At 36.5% G+C, this 19,634-nt stretch overlaps 1 protein-coding gene across 1 annotated transcript in view; it reads right to left on the reverse strand.

Moving 5' to 3' along the window:
* The window catches only part of LOC111159969 (SRY-box 5), a 521,422-nt gene that overhangs the window by 279,269 nt on the left and 222,519 nt on the right, over positions 1-19,634 (reverse strand). The gene's annotated exons all lie outside the window — the stretch shown is intronic.

Genomic DNA, 19,634 nt, shown 5'->3' on the forward strand with positions numbered 1-19,634 from the left:
GTAAAACATCGTATGTCTAGCCTTATTTACTGGAGAACTTGGGAGAAAGCAATTAGAATATTTTCTTCAGAGCTGTCTATTTTTCAAAGAAAGGTGTGGCTAGGCAGAAATCAATAACTTGAAGATACTCAGACAAAATGAGGTGATGAGTTAAGCTACACTATAAAAAACTATGTTATAGAAAGACAGATCCAGTGAATATTTTAAGTGCTTTTTGCACAAGCCCTTTAAGGGAATTGGCTAGAGCAGCCATAATAGCCACATGACCTCCATAGACAACATAAACAAAAAGGGATATGTATATCACTATGTAAATATTAACTCATTTTAGATGCACTGAAGGACCGTCTCCTCTACTGACAGAGCCTCCTGGTCCTCCTCACTCAAAGCTCCTTTCACCATGAAGACGTATGGTTTATCTTCCCCAAAGGACCATGAGCAAATTAAGGACAGAAACTGTATCACTGATTTCTGTCTTCTCGTTAACACCTATAACACAACTTGCATAGAATAGGATCCCTACAACATCTTCTGTCAGCATGAAGAATGAGTGGATAGGTGAACGAACACAAAACAAGGTGCTACAGAGAGAGGAGGCATTGACTCCACGTTGGGCATCAGGAGAGATTTTATACAGACGTGAACAGGAGTCCAAACACAATGAACAAATAAGACACAGAACAGAATGGCGAGTTCTGTTCTGTACTGAGATCCTCCTTTTCTGTGTATTTTCCTTTTGTCAAAAATTGTTCTAGGTCAAAATTTTTAGTTTGGAGACTAAGAGTGAGAGAAATGCTCCTAAAATGTAACAGTAATGTATTATATCTTGTGTGTGTGTGTGTGTGTGTGTGTGTGTGTGTGTGTTTGTATGTGTGTGTGTTCATTTCATTCTAGAGAAATTTTGGAGATCTAACAGTCGGCAAGATTTTTGTCTTATGTATGTGAACATTAACATATATTTTAAAAAACTAAAAAAAAAACAACCACAAAACTGATAGACACAGAGATTTAATTGCTTTAGAATTAAATCTTCAAAAACAATTATTAAACAATATTTCGATGATTTCATATTGTTTGGAATGGAGATAAGTCATTTCTAAAGGAAGTATTGTATACTTCTCTATTGAATGCAATATACCTCAAAACCTGCAAATGTTTTTAATTTGAATATTTTAAACTTAGGAAACAAAGGAAAAAACCCTGGCAGTAAAAAACAAGGACTCTACTAACCCCACTAACTTCACTTAGTTAATATTTTTCATTAACCCCTAATTATAATATTCCTTCAGTGAAAAAGGTGTGCTAAAAATACTCAACTTCAACTTCTTTTCGGTTCTGTTGGTTTGTTCCTAATGAGTCCTATGAGCTGAATGGAGAAAAGGCTAAGCAGAGCACCACGGTGGCTGTCCTCCCGTAGTACAGAGCAAGAATAGCTACACTGAGGTATCAAGGAGGTAAACCGTGAGCAAACCCCTCTCCTTCCCTTCCCTTTTACTTCACTCATGGATGTTTCCTCCCTGGCATTTGGAGGGCTACACCCTATAAAGGCTGAGAAGGGACCTGCCCTATTTCCATGTGCTGCTCTCAATGTTGTGACCTCCTGGTTAGAGCTTTTCTTCACTGACACACGGCATCCTGACACTGGTGGGAAATAGTAGAGTAGGGGAAGGGCTGAAGCAAAAACACAAGAGGGGGAACAAAAACACCAAAAACAGAGAAAGGCAACAAAAATCCAAAGGGAGGAGGATGTGTTTTGCTCATTTCTACGGCTTTCTGCTCCCCAGTCTTCCATGTGACTAATGCCACAGGTTGGTATAGAAACCTTTCAGCAACAAAACATAACTTCTCAGAAGAGAAAGGCCTAAGCAGCAGAGATTTAATTCATTTTGAAACAGCAAATCAATTCTTATCTATTAACACACTAAATATGGCATAGGAGCACTGTCCTGTTATAATAAACAGACGTGCTCAATTATGGTGTGCTTTCCCAGCTACCGATCTCTTCAGTAATTATACCATGCAATGAGCTCTACATTGATATTATATTAATATGCAGGGAGGAGAGAACTTAAATACAAATTAAATCAAGGCTCGATATTTCAGCGAAGCTTACATAAGGCCTAAGAACAAATGGCATGTTTCTTAGAAAGAGGTAATAAAGGTGATTTGTATAATATCTCACATTCTACTTCTAATTAAAAAGTTTAGAAATGAAAACTCTCTTAGAATTCTAGTCCCTTAACTGTCCATTTCACACAAAGCACATAAAGCTGTCTATCATGCTCCATAATCACCTGTACTTGTCATATTAACAGCAATAACAATCTTCCAAAAAAAAAAAAACCATTTTACACAGACACGTTGCAATAAAAAGAGAATGACAAATAGAAACTTTTTCTACAGAGACAAAGCAAAAAGATAAAGTTCAAGAAAAGGTTTCTTACCCTTTTGCAGAACTGTCAAACAACTTCTATTGACCAAGAAAAGCACACAGTAAACACACCAAACAAAAGAAATGATGAAAGATGTATTTACTTGTTCAGGGCCTTTATTTTTCTTTCTATTTCACATACACCCACACTGAACAGTCTGCATTGTGTTAATAAATAACCAGGAGCAACCTAAGTGAACAGAGGACGGGCTTCTATGATGCTGTCAGGTACCAGACAGTTGCTCGGCATTGCTGATACACTTCTCCACGTGCGAGTTGCACGCCCACATGAAAAAAGAGAGTGTATAGGTTAATGGATGGATCCTTTTACTTCCTAGATACAATAGGAGGGAAGGAGGAAAAGTCAGAAAACAATTGTTAGATTTTTGGAGTTGTCCAATCCTTTCTATTTGAGAAGGAACAAATCAACTTTACAGACCATGTCCGGCCACGGTCATCATTTTCCCAATAACTTGCCATGGTTATTTGGAAAGATATGAAACTCTAACTCCAAATTCTTTAACACTTATGAGTTTGTATTACTTTATTTTTCAAATTGTTTCCAGTGTTGGCTCCATGGTTTATTCATTTGCTTTCCCCACCCCCATATATAGATCAAATTAAGATATTCTGAACTCATTTGTCTGTTTCTATTTTCTAAAATTCAAAAAGGAGCCCGAATAATACACATGAATTGTGACCGAAATCCAAACTCAGTGATCAGGGTGTTAGAGTTTACCTCACTTATGACATTAAATTCACAAACAAAAAAGCTACCGTGTTAGGTCAGCCTGAGACATTTCAGTGTTTTGTGCTTAGTCTTCATGAAAGTTTGCTTCCAAATGTCTCATGACAGTCTTCCCTAGAGCTAAGGGAAAAGTCTAGCATAAATGAAAACAGGCTAAGTGCAAAAACTATCAGAGTAGAGGTGAACTTTTTGTATAAACTTTGATAGGTAATATACATAACTTTCTTTCTTTTTCTTGCTTGCTTGCTCCTAAGTGATTTTTATATGTTACGTAGATGACCTAGGAAATAGTTAATTGAAAATCTAGAGGAATGAAAGTTGGCTTTCAAATTCAGGACAGAAAAAGAAGGGCATTCATTCCAAATTTCACATATAATCTCCCCATCAGCCGTCTAAGTTCATCATCCCAAAATGGGAGCACAGAGCACAATCTGGTATCCAAAGTTTATCATCATGTAAGATGGACTGCCTTAATCAATCCAAATGTCCAGGTCATATGCTCATTCTGGTTTGCCCTTGCCTCACTGCTCCCTCACCATCTTGGCCATTCTTGTCCTCAACATGAACGGTGGTTAAGGAAGGCACACTGGGAGTCCTTGAGGTCTCAGAACTCTGGGAGCAGGTGGCAAAGGAAACTCTGAGTGAGCTCTCCACTGACTCTAGTGCTGTCCGTGCCTTCCCTGTAAGCAGCTCCTATTAAAAAAAAAGACCAAGCATCCACTAGAACAAAACCAAGCAGGCCTATTTAATTAGGGCATTTGCTTGATATCCACTTCTTCATGTTCAACACACAGCCACACAGGCCTAGGAGGTCTGATTAATTTTAATATGCACAGTCCTGACAAGTGCCTCAAGGGTAGCTGAGTGAAAAAACACACACACGGGCAAATGCAGAAAATCCTCCGGCTAGCCTAGTCTGAGAAATCAGTTTCAGAAAAATGCTGTGTCTGTTCCCCCAGATTAGAGTGTTACTATTCAGCAGGAGCCTGAACCTTTAATGTGAGGGAAAAGAGGGCTCAGAAACAGGTGGCTGGCTCTTCCCTCTTGAATAAATGATATCTCCAAAAGCTGTGGCACATAAGCAGCAAGGAGGGCTGGCACATTCCGCTAATGTTTATTTCTAAATGTACAGCCTGGGTCAATGGGTCTTTTTTAAGCGATCCTTGAATTAAAACCTAAAGTCTGGAACTGACAGTTTTAGTTAAGGTCAAGCAAAACAGGGGTGCCATATCTATCTGAAAGGCTTAGAAAATATTAAAAACGTTTGGACAAAGAGATGTTGGAATGGATTATTTATAGAGTTCTCTTAGTAGACAACTTCACCTATGAGAGGAATCAAATAGAACCCTTATATTCACAGACAAATAGACACCTGAAAAAACCATGCTGGCTAGATTGCTCTCAGAAAGATAAGCGTTAAGGACATAATATTAAGTATCATTTCATATTACTAACAAATGTACACATTCCAGTTAAAAAGAAAAATAGAAGTTTTCTTGGCCAGACGGGTTCCTTTATCAGACAATCCTAGATCTCAGCTCAGGGACCTGCTGCTTTACAGAAAGGAGATCCCAAAGGTAATCCTTGAGCCATTATTTACAATCCAAGTCAGAAGGTCTCACCAGAAGATATAAATTAATTTCCTAGAACACTTAATGAATTCAAAACTATCAAGATAAGCCGCTAGGATGGATGCCACTTGAAAAGGAGAGGACAGTGAACAAGTTTCCCTTCAGTGTTGAAAACTTACAAGGCTTCAACTCGGCTAACTGTGCTCAAGTTAAAATACTTATTCCTGAAGAAATAGGCGCTGCGGCATTCGAGGGCATCTTCTTGTCCTGACCTTTAAAAAATAAACTCTTTTCTTTATCATCGTTTTATGAGTGTCGATTTCCATACAGTGGTGCCTTTGAAAAGGGTGCCTGGAGGTTAGAGTCTAGCTTGCTCAACAAGAAGAGAGACGTTTTCCAGTGACAGATCGCAGCGATGAACACACAGCCACAATGCATTACGAGTAGCCTCCAACAGCAGCGGGAGTGTGAGGAACAAAACTTAAAAGGGCTCAATTGAAAAGTACCCTTGTTTGTCCTTCAGTGGGACAGCACTTACAAAGCCTCTTCAACATGTACTTTGTCAAAAGGACAGTGAGTAACTAAACAAAAGCAACTCAAACCTCTGCCAATTAAAGTATCTTTAAGCTTTTCCCCTGATCCGTTCACTTTTTATTTTTCCCACCTCATCAAATGTGGTTTTAAAAACAAGAGGGAATTTCAAAGTGCCCTCTTCTTTGCCCAATTAATGGAATGCTTTGGGCTTGTGAATTTAGGGAAGTCAATCTCCATAATTTCCTTAGGAAAAATAGTAATTAAAAAGTTGGTAAAATTAGGAGGCAATTCCAAATTTCTATCTCAACTTGTCTGTGAATGTAATATGCTTCAGTTTAATTTCTAAAGGGTGGTGCAACAACAGACATTTAAATTATAAGACCAGGCATTGCGATTTAAAATGTAAACTCAAACATCAAACATACAATGCCTGTAGGGATGTTCACAAGGCCAAATATCCACTTTGTACCCAGGGCCCGTCTTTTCCACAGAATGATTACAGGCAATGCTGTAGCACACCACAGATGAAGATTTACTGCTTATAATATCTACTTTCAGACCCCTCAAATAAGTCTTAAAACAGGGGGAAAGCTTTATACCCATTTAGAGGATCTAATGGTTCTGTAGGTCAACATACTTGTAATAAAAGTTAAAAGGGCATTAACATAATTATTTCTGGTGGGAAAAAAAAGTGTAAGTATCATAGAAGGGGCAATCAATGAAAGTAAATTATTTTCAATAGGTGGGACAGATGCAAATATCAAAAGGATACATTACAAAACAATATCCATACATATTTTAAAGTTTTAAGAAAGGATCATTCATGACCAACAATTTGTATACACTTTTTGTTTCACAAATACTGTATATATGCACTTAAAAGCTCTCCAACCCCATCCTGCAAATGCTACAAATGGAATTAAATGAAAGATAGTTTGTGTTTTGTTTTGTTTTGTGTTTGCCACTGAGGATTTGTATTATACAGTGTCAGGGTGATATCCACTTAAGTTTCTCCATCTAAGGAAACAATCTTTCCCACTGTGTCTGCTGGAGAGAGAGACAAGAAGACACAGAGAAAATGAGAATGAAAATTTCAGTATCTCCTTGACCCACTGACTGTCTATGGCCTATAGATGACTCTTAAAGGCTGGAAGTACATCACAATATATACTTTTTTCCAACCCATCCCATTGTTTTGATTAGTTCTCACAAGAAGAAAACTCTTTTTGTGAAGTCTGTACTAAACGCAATGAAGTGTTTCATGTAAAGTAACACTGGGTGATTTTGGTAATAGGTTGTGCCTTTAGGGTCTTGTAATATAAATTGTGAGCAAAGATTTTCTGAACTTCAGGAAAAAGAAGTTCCAGTTGTGTAAATAATGACAAAGTCTAGTTCTAGTAGAAATGAAATTTCACAAATAAATGCAGTTTCTTACACACAAGGAGTACACTCATCACGGCACAACAATTTTGGAGGTGTGGGCGTCACACTCTAAGAAGGAAGAGCACTGACAGATAAGATGCTAAATAAAACCAAGCATATGTGGGATCTGAAAGGAGGACTACACACACGCACACATGCACACACAAAAGGAATGGAAAGAAAAAAGCAGAAGGGGGGAGGAAAGGAAGAATAAATAAACCACACAAAAGAAAGCAAAAATCTTAGAAAATTATGAAACTTTGGCCAAGGGAGCCCTCATTTAGAATCTGTCTTCAGCACACATTCACATTTATTTAGAAATAAGAATATAACAAGTCCACAAATGCCATGTTAAAATGACTTTCCTACTTTCATGTTGGTCACAGTTTGCAACTTCAACCATATCAACTTAGAAAAATCTTTCTTTTTGAACAGTAATTCTTGAAGTCGAAAATGGCTTGACCACATTTTATTTAGGGAAATTCATGTAAGTAAAATCAAAGCCACTACCTATCCCAGGATTTTTGTGAAGGTTGGGTTTGTTGTTTTTGTTGTCCACTACATATCCTAAATTTCTAGAATTTTGCAGGTCTGAATTCTATGTTTTCAGTACCTAAAAGCACCCTGGGAAAGCAACACTGGAAAATATATAATGTTTCCAGCATGCCTAAAGTACTGTTTCTAACCAGACAAGATGTGATAATGACAATAACTGGTCTAATTCCAAGTTGGTTATAATTCATGTAGTACTTTCATGTGCATTACCTCATTTGTTTCCTTCAACAACTCTCTGATGAAAGTAGGGCAGTTAGCATTGCCAAATGAAGGCAGATATTCATTACTTTAACACAGTCATTATAGCAACTTAAATGCAAGAAAACATTATGTTTTTTTACAATGGAAATAATAAGGTAGATGTTCAGTTTTATGCAAGAAATTCTTATCTAAAATTTAAAATGTACATCATGAGTCCTGGGTTTGGAAATTCTACCCTTGACATAACATGTTAAAGTTTTTGGAAGACTGGAGGATCGGGGAAGGTGTTGAAAGGAATCAGCCATTCTTCTTTCACCTAAGCCCTCTAACATGCACGATGTGTGGGGAGGGGGAAATAGGGTTGTGGAACAGAAGATCCAAAATTAAGCTGCGCCCATCTTGAGGCTATCATAAGAAATAAGAAGAATTCTTATTTACATGAAACACTTCATTGCGTTTAGTACAGACTTCACAAAAAGAGTTTTCTTCTTGTGAATTCTCATGCCAACTCTATACACCTAGAAAAGGGTGCTGGTCTCTGTTGTGCTGACACACTGTTAAAGAACCAGTTTTAGCTTTGAATTTTGGAAAATTACTCATAGATCAATCCAATTCACTTTTCACTTTGCCTACAGGAGTGGGAGAGAATTACTGTCTACAGCCACTAATGCATAAATAACACCAGCATATTTCCTTAGAGAAATGTGAAATATTAGAGCCATTTAAAAGATTAATGTGAATATAAAGTTTCATTCTGTGTGTATGTTAGTTTTCTATCCTGGATTTTATAATATCCAGTTTTGTGACATAAGACAAAACTTCAGAGGGAGAGGGTGGCAAAGTGATAGACATTGGGGAGGGTATGTGCTATGGTGAGTGCTATGAAATGTGCAAGCCTGATGAACCACAGACCTGTACCCCTGAAGCAAATAATACATCATATGTTAATAAAATAAAGAGAAAATTTTAATCTCTAAGTCACAGAAAGAATGGAAAGTAAAGATATCAAAGATTAAATAATGAGAAGTTTGAAGAAGACAAGATGATGAGATAAATAGAGAGGGAGGTCAAAGAAGAGTCTGAGTAAGATATGAAGAAAAGAGAACGTCAAAGCTGGAAGAAAAAGACAAATGAAGCCAAAAGCCCCTCAATTTTTAGGGAGGGTTAGTTAGCAAAGGTTACAATACATCCATCAGTAGTTAACTGTCCTACACAGTAAGATAAATAGTCACCTATTATGTGTCAAGCCCATTATTAAGAAACAGACAGGCACAGGTAATTAAACTAAGGACTCTTCATTCACATACGCTTGTGGAAGACAGGAGGGAAGTAAACAATAGTGATAATGAGGTAAGAACTAATAGAGGTTACTTAATGTTAATATTGTAGACTAAGCCAAATTCTGACAAAGGTGTTCAGAGAAGGTATTGAGTCTTAAAGGTGAATAAAAATATACTGGGTAGCTAAGACCAGGAATGACACTCTCGGCAGAAGAAGCCACAAATGAAAAAGTAGAGTAGTATTAAAAATACAATATTGAGAGAACCACATGCAGTTTGGTAAGAAAGCACAAGAACATACCTTAGAAAAGTGGAGAAAATAACATTAAGGGAAAAAAGGGGTTGAGACAGATTATATATGGTCTTATATTCAATACCAAGTAGTTCGGTAAAGGACAGTAATTTTGTTCCAATTCTAGTTCTTCCATATAATAAGAAAATAAGCAAGGTACTGAACTTCTGGGAGCTCCTGTGTGGCTCAGGAGGTTAAACGTCTGACTCTTGATTTCAGTTCAGCTCATGATCTCAGAGTCCTGGGATGGAGCCCCATGTCGGGCTCCATACCAGGAGCGGAGTCTGCTTAAGATTCTCTTTTCCTCTCCTTCTGCCTCTCTTCCCCTCCTCTCTCTCTCTCTCAATAAACAAACAAACAAACAAACAAACAAATTACTAAGCCTGATGTTAACCTCAACATTTTTGAGGATTAAATGAAGTAGCTCCCACAATATCTGGAACAAGAGACCTATCTTTGTTAAGGTCTTTGCCTCCCATCCCCAAAACTTCTATGGGGCAACACTCTGGAAGTAAAAGCATCCTTCCAACAAATATTTTGAATATTTACTATGTACACTACCCTCACTTTTAAGGAGTTAATGTAGGGACGAACTGACAAATATATGGGCAATTATACAGTAGAGTAAGGGTAACAATGGAGGCAAATAACAGTACTTAATAAAAAAATGACAAAGCTAAAGCAAGTGAGTACTCTTTCTAACAACTGAGACTTGGAGAGAAGAGGAACAGAACCATACATAAAGGCGATGGGAATCAAGAAAAAATAAGTTTTGTCTGTTGTGTTTCTAGAAGGAACAGATGTAAATTTCCCTATAAGTTGAAATGGCCATTGCAAAGAGATGCAGAACACAATGTTGATGTTAATACAGAAAGGTTAAAATAAGAGGCCTGCTATAATGTTTGTTTCTAAAAGAATTGTAAGTTAGGTATTTAAAGTCTCATCAAGGTAAAAGTTATTCTCACCTGTGCAGTTAATGACCCAAAATTTGAATGAAAATCAAGTTAAAGTCTGAGTCTGACCCACTATACTTAAATGATGATCTGTATTTATAGATCATCCCTAGCTACTGGAACTTGGGAACTCAGGACATTTGTGGATACCTATCAATCTTGGCTTTATTAGGTAAATTAAGATATCTGGTTGCCTTAGATTCAATCAAATTTAAGGAACAGTGAAACACCCTTCAAAACAAGGGTAAGGTGACATTATTTCTAAAAGACCAAGAGAAAGAGAAAAAAGAATGTCTGAATGTCTGTTGCAACTGAACAAGAAAACAAAGGAACCTATGCCTGTAAACTGTGGGCTGGATTCTCATTTGGCTTTAACAACGACTGCTGTGGGATTGCAGGCACATCTCTCTGCCTCCGTCAGTCTCAGGCTCGCTCACTCTCTCTCTCTGTCCCCGTCTCTCTCAAAAATGATGATAGAGCCCAAAATATTTCTACATTTCATTCCAATTCTGAATTTCTGTTATTCAACAACTATTTTGCTCTCGACATAATAAAATCTAAAACAAGCTTTTATTAAGATACTCTCCAAGGCATGCATTTCTTTCTTTTCTTTTCTTTTCTTTCTTTCTTTCTTCTTTCTTTCTTTCTTTCTTTCTTTCTTTTCTTTCGCACTTTAAACTCAAAACGGTTCAAAGTGAGCTGATTTTCAATTAAAACTTTCTGGAAATGTGATCAGCACTGAGGCATCAGGAACTTCCTTTGGCAGATAATTATTAAGTGCTACTTTATTGTTTCATATTACAAAGGAATTTTGGCACTCGTGGGCAGAAGAGTAACATTAAACCATTACTGGCAAATTCCTAATTGGAAGAAACAGTATAACTAGTGGTTAACAGCATGGATTATAGTTTAGTTTGACTTCAGTTTGAATAATGACCCTGACACTTAGTCACACTCTCACATATTTAATCATGTTTTCTCATCTGAAAATGGAGATGATAAGAATAAGAATATTTAGTTCATGTGAGTGGCACTTCCTGAAATTGGGACGGCTATACATAGCAGCCTTGGCTATAAGGTTTATGTAGAGATTAAATGAAGTGTTTCATATAAATTATGTAACACTACAGTTCACACATGAGATGCACTTAATATACATTACCTTTCCCCCACTAATACATCATTATTCAATCAATGTTTTGATGCAGGCATTATGTGTCCCATAATGTAGTATTAAACCTTGTTGTTATTCTTAGCCTCTGGTAAGTTAGTTAAAGACTAACTGATAGAGCTTTGCTATTACCAAGTATAATGTAACTAGATTGCATAGGGCAGATAGATATTTTGAGCTGTGAATTTACTATGAAGTTTGGCATTCCATGTCAGTTAAGAGACAGTGGACAAATGATTCTTTCATGCCAGTCTTTTTTGAATAACGATAGGCAACAATTCTGATGGAGGAAAAAGATACAAACAAAAATGCATTAATATATTTTTCTCCTATTTTAACTTCTGAAATATCTTAATTGCTTGAAAAACTAAACTGGCTGGAATAAAAGAGCCATTTTTTTTTCTTCAACTCATAAGCAAATCTAATTTTCTTTCTAACCATTTCACCTCAGTGGCCTCCTTTTGTATGACACACCATTCTCCTCTAACTTCTGAATTTTTGTTAGTTTGCTGTTGGCAGGGATAAGGTCGGAAATAATAAAGATTTTCTACTGAAATCTGCTTTCCCCCCTCAATGAGAGGAAGCAAAGGCATGAATATGGCACCCTCGTAATGATTTAGCTGGGGCTTAATGAAATTTTCATTACAACCTGCTGTTCATTTTAATGGCCTTTGAAAAACAATGGAAAAAATAGCTTGGGGGAAGAGGGGATTTTTCTGTGGCATATATCTGTGAGCTTAACATTTAGTTTCATTCACCCTATCTCTGGGTGCCTCATCCCCATGTTACTGTTCTCATCACAAAGCGGTTACCACGTTTTGTAGTTTTTGAGTATAAGTTCTGCAGTTCTTTTGTTAAATTTATGCCTATTTTATTCTTTTGATGCTATAGTATATCACAGAGCTATGATCATTTTTTTGTACTATATACAGTGGAATTGTTCTAATGCTTACATGATGTCAGGTTTCAGTGGCCATTCTCATGCCCAACCATACCATACCCTATGATTAATGGAGTATTTAAAGCCAATATAACTTCCTACTTTACTGTTGGGATGGACTTTTACACATCTACCTGGAAGTATTTCCCCCATGTTTTCTACTCTTCATAATTAAATAAACTGTTGTCAACATTCTATTGCTTTCCTATGATATGATTTTTCTGCTTTTCTATATTTTTTCTTAAGAACATCACTTTATTGAAATAAGTAAATTGCTGCTTGACATCTCTCTCAATTGTTGCAGTCATTAAATAAATGTACTTGCCACAGCAAATTTCTTTATCAGTAAAAGTGAGTGTATTTACATTTCTGTGTACTTAAAGCACATGTCTAGGTATCTTGTGTACATAAACATAAATAAATCTTAGTATCTTTCTGGAACTCAAGCTTTTAAATGTTAGCCATGTTCAGTTGTTACTCTTGTCTTCCATCAAGACTATCTCTGTATTTTCTCAATGTCTTTATATTATTCATTAGCAAGTCCTGTCTTGAGCTGTGCTTTTAATATAGCTGTAGGAGGCAAAGTACAAAAAAAAAAAAAAAGTTGTGGGAAATACAATAATGAAACCAGTATAACGTCCACATTTAATAGTGATGTTTCTTCATCAACTCATCCTGCTGTGGATGCTCTATCTCTGTCTGCTCTTCTGTTGTGCACCTGTTGCTAGATATTACACTTTGATCCTATATCCCAATGCATCTAAATGGGAGGAACTGCCTACTGTCTTCTTTCCTTCTGGGAGTTGTTCATTTGGATCTGTCCTGTCATGTACCTCCAAATTCAGAGTCTGTGAAACTACTTGGAAGCCAACATGACACACTGGAGAAATAACAAGGTCATGTACCAAATTTCCATGGAGAATATCACCTAAATGTACATACACACACACACACACACACACACACACACAATCAAACTACTTTGTAATCCAATATATAGCACTACAGTGATAGTTCTTCCTAGAACTTAGATCTGGACCACAAACACATCTCAAACAAAAATCAAACAATAAAATGCGAGGGAAACACTTCCCAACTTATTTTATGAATGCAGCATTATCTCACTAGAAAAATCAGATAAAGACATTGCATTTAAAAAAAAAGCAACTATAGACCAATATCTCTCACGAACATAGATGCTGCAATCCTCAGTGAAATACTGGCAAATTGAATCCAATATTATATATGTCATAAACCACAACTAGGTGGAATTTATCCAGTTTGCAAGGTTGGTTCAACATTCAAAAATCTCATCATATGAGCACACTAAAGGAGCTAAAGAGTATTATGCTAAGCAAAATAAGTCAGTCAGAGAGAGACAAATGCCATATGATCTCACTCATATGTGGAATTTAAGAAACAAAACAAATGAGTAAAGGGGGGAAAGAGAGGCAAACCAAGAAACAGACTCTTAATTATAAAGAATAAACTGATGGTTATCAGAGCAGAGGTGGGTGGGGGATGGGTTAAATAGGTGATAGGAATGAAGGAGTGCACCTGTCATGATGAGCACCAGGTGTTGCATGGAAGTGTAGAATCACTATATTGTACATTTGAAACTAATATTACACCTACATGTCAAATATATGTCAACTAACTGGAATTTAAAATAAAAACTTAGAAGAGTACCTCATATCAAGAGATGAAAAAAATTTTGATAAATTTTAGCAACTATTCATGGTGAAAACCTCAGCAAACTAGAAATAGAAGGGAACTTCCTCAACATAGTAAAGAACAGCTACATAAAATCCACAGCTAATAAATATAATGATGACAACTTGAAGCTTTCTCCTTACAGTCAAGAAAAAGGCAAAGATGTGTCATTTCATCACTCTTATTCAACACTGTACTGGAACTCAGGTAATGTAGTAAGACAAGAAAAGGAAATAAAAAGGATATATCTTGGGAATGAAGAAATAAAGCTTTCTTTATTCACAGATAACATGATTGTCTATACAGAAAATGTAAGCAACACACAAAAACTCCTGGAGATAATGACCACGTATAGCAAGGTCACAGGATACAAGGTTAATATATAAAAGCCAATTTCTTCCCTTTATACCAGCAAAAAAAATTGGAATTTGAAATAGAAAATACAATCTAAGGAGGAGCGCCTGAGTAGTGCAGTCAATTCAGCATCCCACTCTTCGTTTCCGCTCAGGTTGTGATTTAGGTTTGTGAGATCGAGCCCCAAGTTCAGCTCCGTGCTCAGCGCAGATTCTACTTAAGACTCTCTTTCCATCTCCCTCTGCCCCTCCCCACGGTGCTCTCTCTCAAATAAATAAATAAACAATTTTAATAAAATACAATATAATGGAAATATTGTGTATAAGTGTAACAAAATACATAGAGGATCTATATGCAGAAAACGGTGAAACTCAAAAAATCAAAGAAAATCTCAATAAATAGAGAAATATTTTGTGGTTAGGAAGACTGAACACTGTTAAGATATCAATTCTTCTCAAATTCCCAGGACATAATTATGTAGATATCAAGATTAACTCTGAAGTCTACAGGGAGAGGCAAAAGAGCCAGGGTAACCAACATAATACTGCAGTAAAAGTACAAAGTAGGAGGACTGACACCACCCAACTTTCAAGTGATAGGAATTAAGACATCAAGGTGTTGGCACAAGCATAGACCAACTGATCAATGGAGGGGAATATACAGGACAGAAACAGACCCACACAAGTACAATCAACTAGTCTTTGATGAAGGAAGAAAGGAAATTCAATGGAGATATGATAGTCTTTTCAACAACTGGTGCTGGAACAACTGGACATCTATCTGCAAAAACACACACCAGACACAGAACTTAAACCTTTACAAAAATTAACTCAAAACAGATCATAGACCTCAACTGTAGAGTGCAAAACTATACAACTTCTAGAAAATAACAGCAGAGAAAATCTAAATGGCATTGGGCGAGGCAGTGTGTATTTAGCTACAAGATCAAAAGTATGATCAATGCAAGAAAAGAGGTAAGTTGGACTTCATTAAAATGGAAACTTCTGCTCTGCAAAAGAAAATGTTAAAAGAAAAAAAAAAAAAAGCCACAACTTGAAAGAGAATATTTGCAAAGCCCATACCTGATAAAGGACTTGCATTCAAAATACACAAAAAACTCTTAAAACTCAACAATTAAAAATATCCTCAATTCATAAATGAGCAAATGATGTAAACAGGCACGAAGAAGATATACAAAGGCCAAGGATCACATAAGGAAAGATGCTCCACGTTATATGTCATCAGGAACTACAAATTAAAACAACAATGGGACGCCACTACAAACCAATGCGAATAGATAAATTCCAAAAAACTTACAATATCAAATGCTGGTGAGGCTATGCAGCAACAAGGACTCACATTCCTTGCTGCTGGGAATGCGAAATCTCACAGCCACTTTGGAAGGTGGTTTGGCAGGTTTTTTTGGTTTGTTTGTTTTTTGTTTTGTTTTTATAAAGCGAAGCACACTCTTACCATACCTTTCAGCAATCACACTCCTAGGTATTTACTCAGTTGAGTTAGAAACTTACGTCTATACAAAATCCGTCACATAAATATTTATAAAAGCTTTATTCTTAATAACCAAAAACGTGAAACAACTAAGATGTCCTTTGATAGGTGAATGGATAAACAGACCGTGATACCTTCATACAGTGGAGTTTTATTCAGTACTAAAAAGAAATGAGCCAGGAACAGACATGAAGAAAACTTAAATACACATTGATATGTTAAGGAAGCCAGTTTGAAAGACTACAGACTGTATGATTCCATTGATACGGCATTCTGGAAAAGGCAAAACTACAGAGATAGTAGAAAGTTCAACAATTGCCTGGAATTCAAGGGCAAGAGGGAGAGATGAATAAATGAAGCACAGGGGATTTTTAAGGTTACCAAACAACTGTTCTGAATGACGGCCACGGTGGATAAGTGGCAATACGCATTTGTCCAAAAAAATGTAGAAATGTACAACAGAAAGTTTGAATCCTGATGTAAGGGGATTCTATAAGGTAATTCAGTAATTTGAGAGATACCAGCAAAAACTACAGAAAAAATTTAATCATCTTACAAATGTATGGGAGAACTTCACTGAATAAGGTGGAGGAAAATGTACTAAATCGTTTTGGAAATGAATCTGTAAAACTAAAGGCAAAAAGAATTGCACGTAAGTACTATACCCTATTGGTAAACATGTTCCCCATGGTATTCTCAGTTAGTAAATCTGATACTGTTAAACATACATGCTGGAACTGAACAGTAAGTCAATGGATGGCGATGGTTCGATCTAGATTACTCACAGTTGGGGTGGGAATGTGCCCATCAATAAGGAATGAGGGGGGAATGATCCATGGGAGGGACTACAGTTGCGGACAATAGTAAGAACTCATGTTTACCTTAATATATAGACAATTCAACATAGAAATATTTACAGATATATATATATATATATATATATATATGGGTTAGCACACACATCTATTTCTTCATTTTGTCAGGTAAGAGGCCCTAAAGAAAGGAAGCCTTATGAGCAAAGAGCACACCCTGTATCCAGATCTGGCTTTCTAATACCATTCTCCAAAAAAAGGAACCAGGGTTTCCTAGAGAAACGACTGATTCTTGAACCGGAGCATGAGATACACAACATGAGTCTGAAGCACCTTACAGTACAAGAAAGTGGGAAGGGCTCCAGAAAAAAATTACCTACAATCACAGTGGTATATCAAAATGACACAGAAGTCAATAGAAAGAGCTTCCAATGTCCAAAGCTGAAACAATTTGAGCAACAAAATAAAGTAGAATTGGATTATAAGTCAAAGTATAAAATACCCATGCTGTCCATACTGATATAAATAAATGATTGAATAAATTAATATATGATGGAGAAGAGATAAATCTCCCATGCAGAAGAATTCCAAATAAATTATGTAGAAACTCTGTTCTGAAGGAGGGGGAACATAACTCCCTACTCCTTAAATGTGGGTTGCACATAGCATCTTCCTTCCAAAGAGTGTGGTATGGAAAGGGGGCAGGAAATAACTTTATAGTGCAGTACCCTCACAAACACTGTACCAGCCAGATGATCAAGGTCAACATCAAATTCGTAAATCATATAGAGTGTATGTACCTTTGATATGATGTGACAGAAAGGTATTTTACCTCATTATCTTCCTCCCCAAACCTATAACCCCAGTTTAGTCAAGAGAAAACCACCAGATAAATCCCAATAGAGAATGTATCGCATGGAGCACTGGGTGTGGTGCATAAATAATGAATTTTGGAACACTAAAAAAACACTAAAAAAAAAAATAAATAAATAAGAGGAGATGCAACATGGGGGGTTAAGGGGGTAGGAGAAGAGTAAATGAAACAAGATGGGATTGGGAGGGAGACAAACCATAAGTGACTCTTAATCTCACAAAACAAACTGAGGGTTGAGGGGGGGAGGGGGGTTGGGAGGGGGGTGGGGTTATGGACATTGGGGAGGGTATGTGCTATGGTGAGTGCTGTGAAGTGTGTAAACCTGGAGATTCACAGACCTGTACCCCTGGGGATAAAAATATATGTTTATAAAAAATAAAATTAAAATTTAAATAAATAAATAAATAAATAAATAAATAAATCCCAATAGAGGGACATTCTACAATATATCTGAACAGTATTCCTCAAAACTTCCAAGGTATCAGAAACAAAAGCAGTCTGAGAAACTGTCACAGCTAAAGGGAACCCAAGGAGACATGACAATTAAATGTAACATGTTATCGTTGAGGGCATCCTAAAACAGAAAGAGCACACTTGGTGAAGACTCATGAACTATGAATAAACTGTGGACTTTAGTTAATGATAATGTATGACAATATAAAAGACAAAAAATAATTTTAAAAGCATAAAATTATTCATGCAAAATGAACAGAATATGTAAAATTAAAGATAAGAAAGAAATGCATCATAAGGTTAAGAGTTGTTATATCATATGGTTTCATTTACTTGTGCAGCATAAGGAATAACACAGAAGACATTGCGGGGAGGAGAGGAGAAGTGAGCTGGGGGAAATCGGAGGGGGAGACAAACCATGAGATACTGTGAATTCTGAAAAACAAACTGAGGGTTTTGGAGGGGAGGGAGTGGGGTGTTGGGTGAGCCTCGTGGTGGGTATTAAGGAGGGTACGTATTGCATGGAGCACTGCATGGTGTGGTGGTGGATAAACAGTGAATTTTGGGATACTGAAAAAAAATTAATTCAATTAAAAAAAGAGTTGTTATATCAGAAAGCTATAAAATTAAGCAATTTTGATTTTCCTTTCAATTTTTATGGTTTTTTAAAACACTTCTTAAATAAGAAGATAGTATTTTTAATATCAAGAAAAATTCCAGCACATTAAAAAAATTGTCTAGGTCCTCCTCAAAACCCCATTTTTATCTCCACGTGGATGAAAGCCAAAAGTCTTTGGCTGACTAGATTATCTCTAAAATTCTTTCCAACTGTAAGATCATGTGAATTACATAAATTATAACTAAAATCCATGTCCCAGCTATGCATCTGGTAGGGACCCAGAAATATTTAATTACCATATGACTCCCAAATATACTGGTTAACATACATTTTGTGCCATATATACTCATAATTTGCTAGTGTCCTAACAACAGACTAGAAATGAGCCCAACCCAGTGTTAGATAGTATAGATGCAGTATATTTTTGGTATAAAATATGTCTTTTTATGTCACTATTTTTTGTTTGTTTGTTTTAAATTTCCATCTGACTTTTAAATAGGAGGCATGTTCTTATGTGCAACGTGGCACACAAACTTAGGAAGAACACAGGTTTAAGTAGGTGGTAGGAAACATCTGTAACATAAAGGGTGACTATCACCTATGCATAAATTCTATAATAGGCATCAGTTGTTTGTTTGCCTTATTTATTTATTTTTAATATTTTTATTTATTTATTTGAGAGAGAGAGAGAGAGAACACAGAGGGAGATGGAGAAGATGATTCCCTGGTGAGCAGAGAGTCCTGTGTGGGGCTGGATCCCAGGACCCTGAGATCATGATCTGAGCCCAAAGCAGATACTTAACCAACTGAGCCACCCAGGGGCCCCAGTTTGTTTGCTTTAATTTTAACGTATCTCATGTGCAGATCACCTATAGGCTACTATCAGTAACTACTGAAGTAATTTAGAAGATGAAATCTTAAAAAGAAAGGCATCCTGGAAGTTAAACAAAATGGAAACTTCAGCATGGCTAACAGAATTAAAGAATCAATAATTTTTAAATATAGAGCAGGCCTAACCATATTAATTCTGGACTATATAAGAAACAGATGAAACTAAGGTAGCATTATGATGCATTCATGTATAAGTAAGGTCATACAATTTAATAAAGTTGTAAAATGGCCTTGGGGACAAAAACTGGAGTTGAACACACAAGCCTGCAGATATTTGGGACGTAGGTGGTACCTATTCTGGGCTCTGCTGT

The sequence above is a fragment of the Enhydra lutris genome, unplaced genomic scaffold (assembly GCF_002288905.1).
Source record: "Enhydra lutris kenyoni isolate GAN:26980312 unplaced genomic scaffold, ASM228890v2 scaffoldscaffold72, whole genome shotgun sequence".
Classification (NCBI taxonomy): domain Eukaryota; kingdom Metazoa; phylum Chordata; class Mammalia; order Carnivora; family Mustelidae; genus Enhydra; species Enhydra lutris.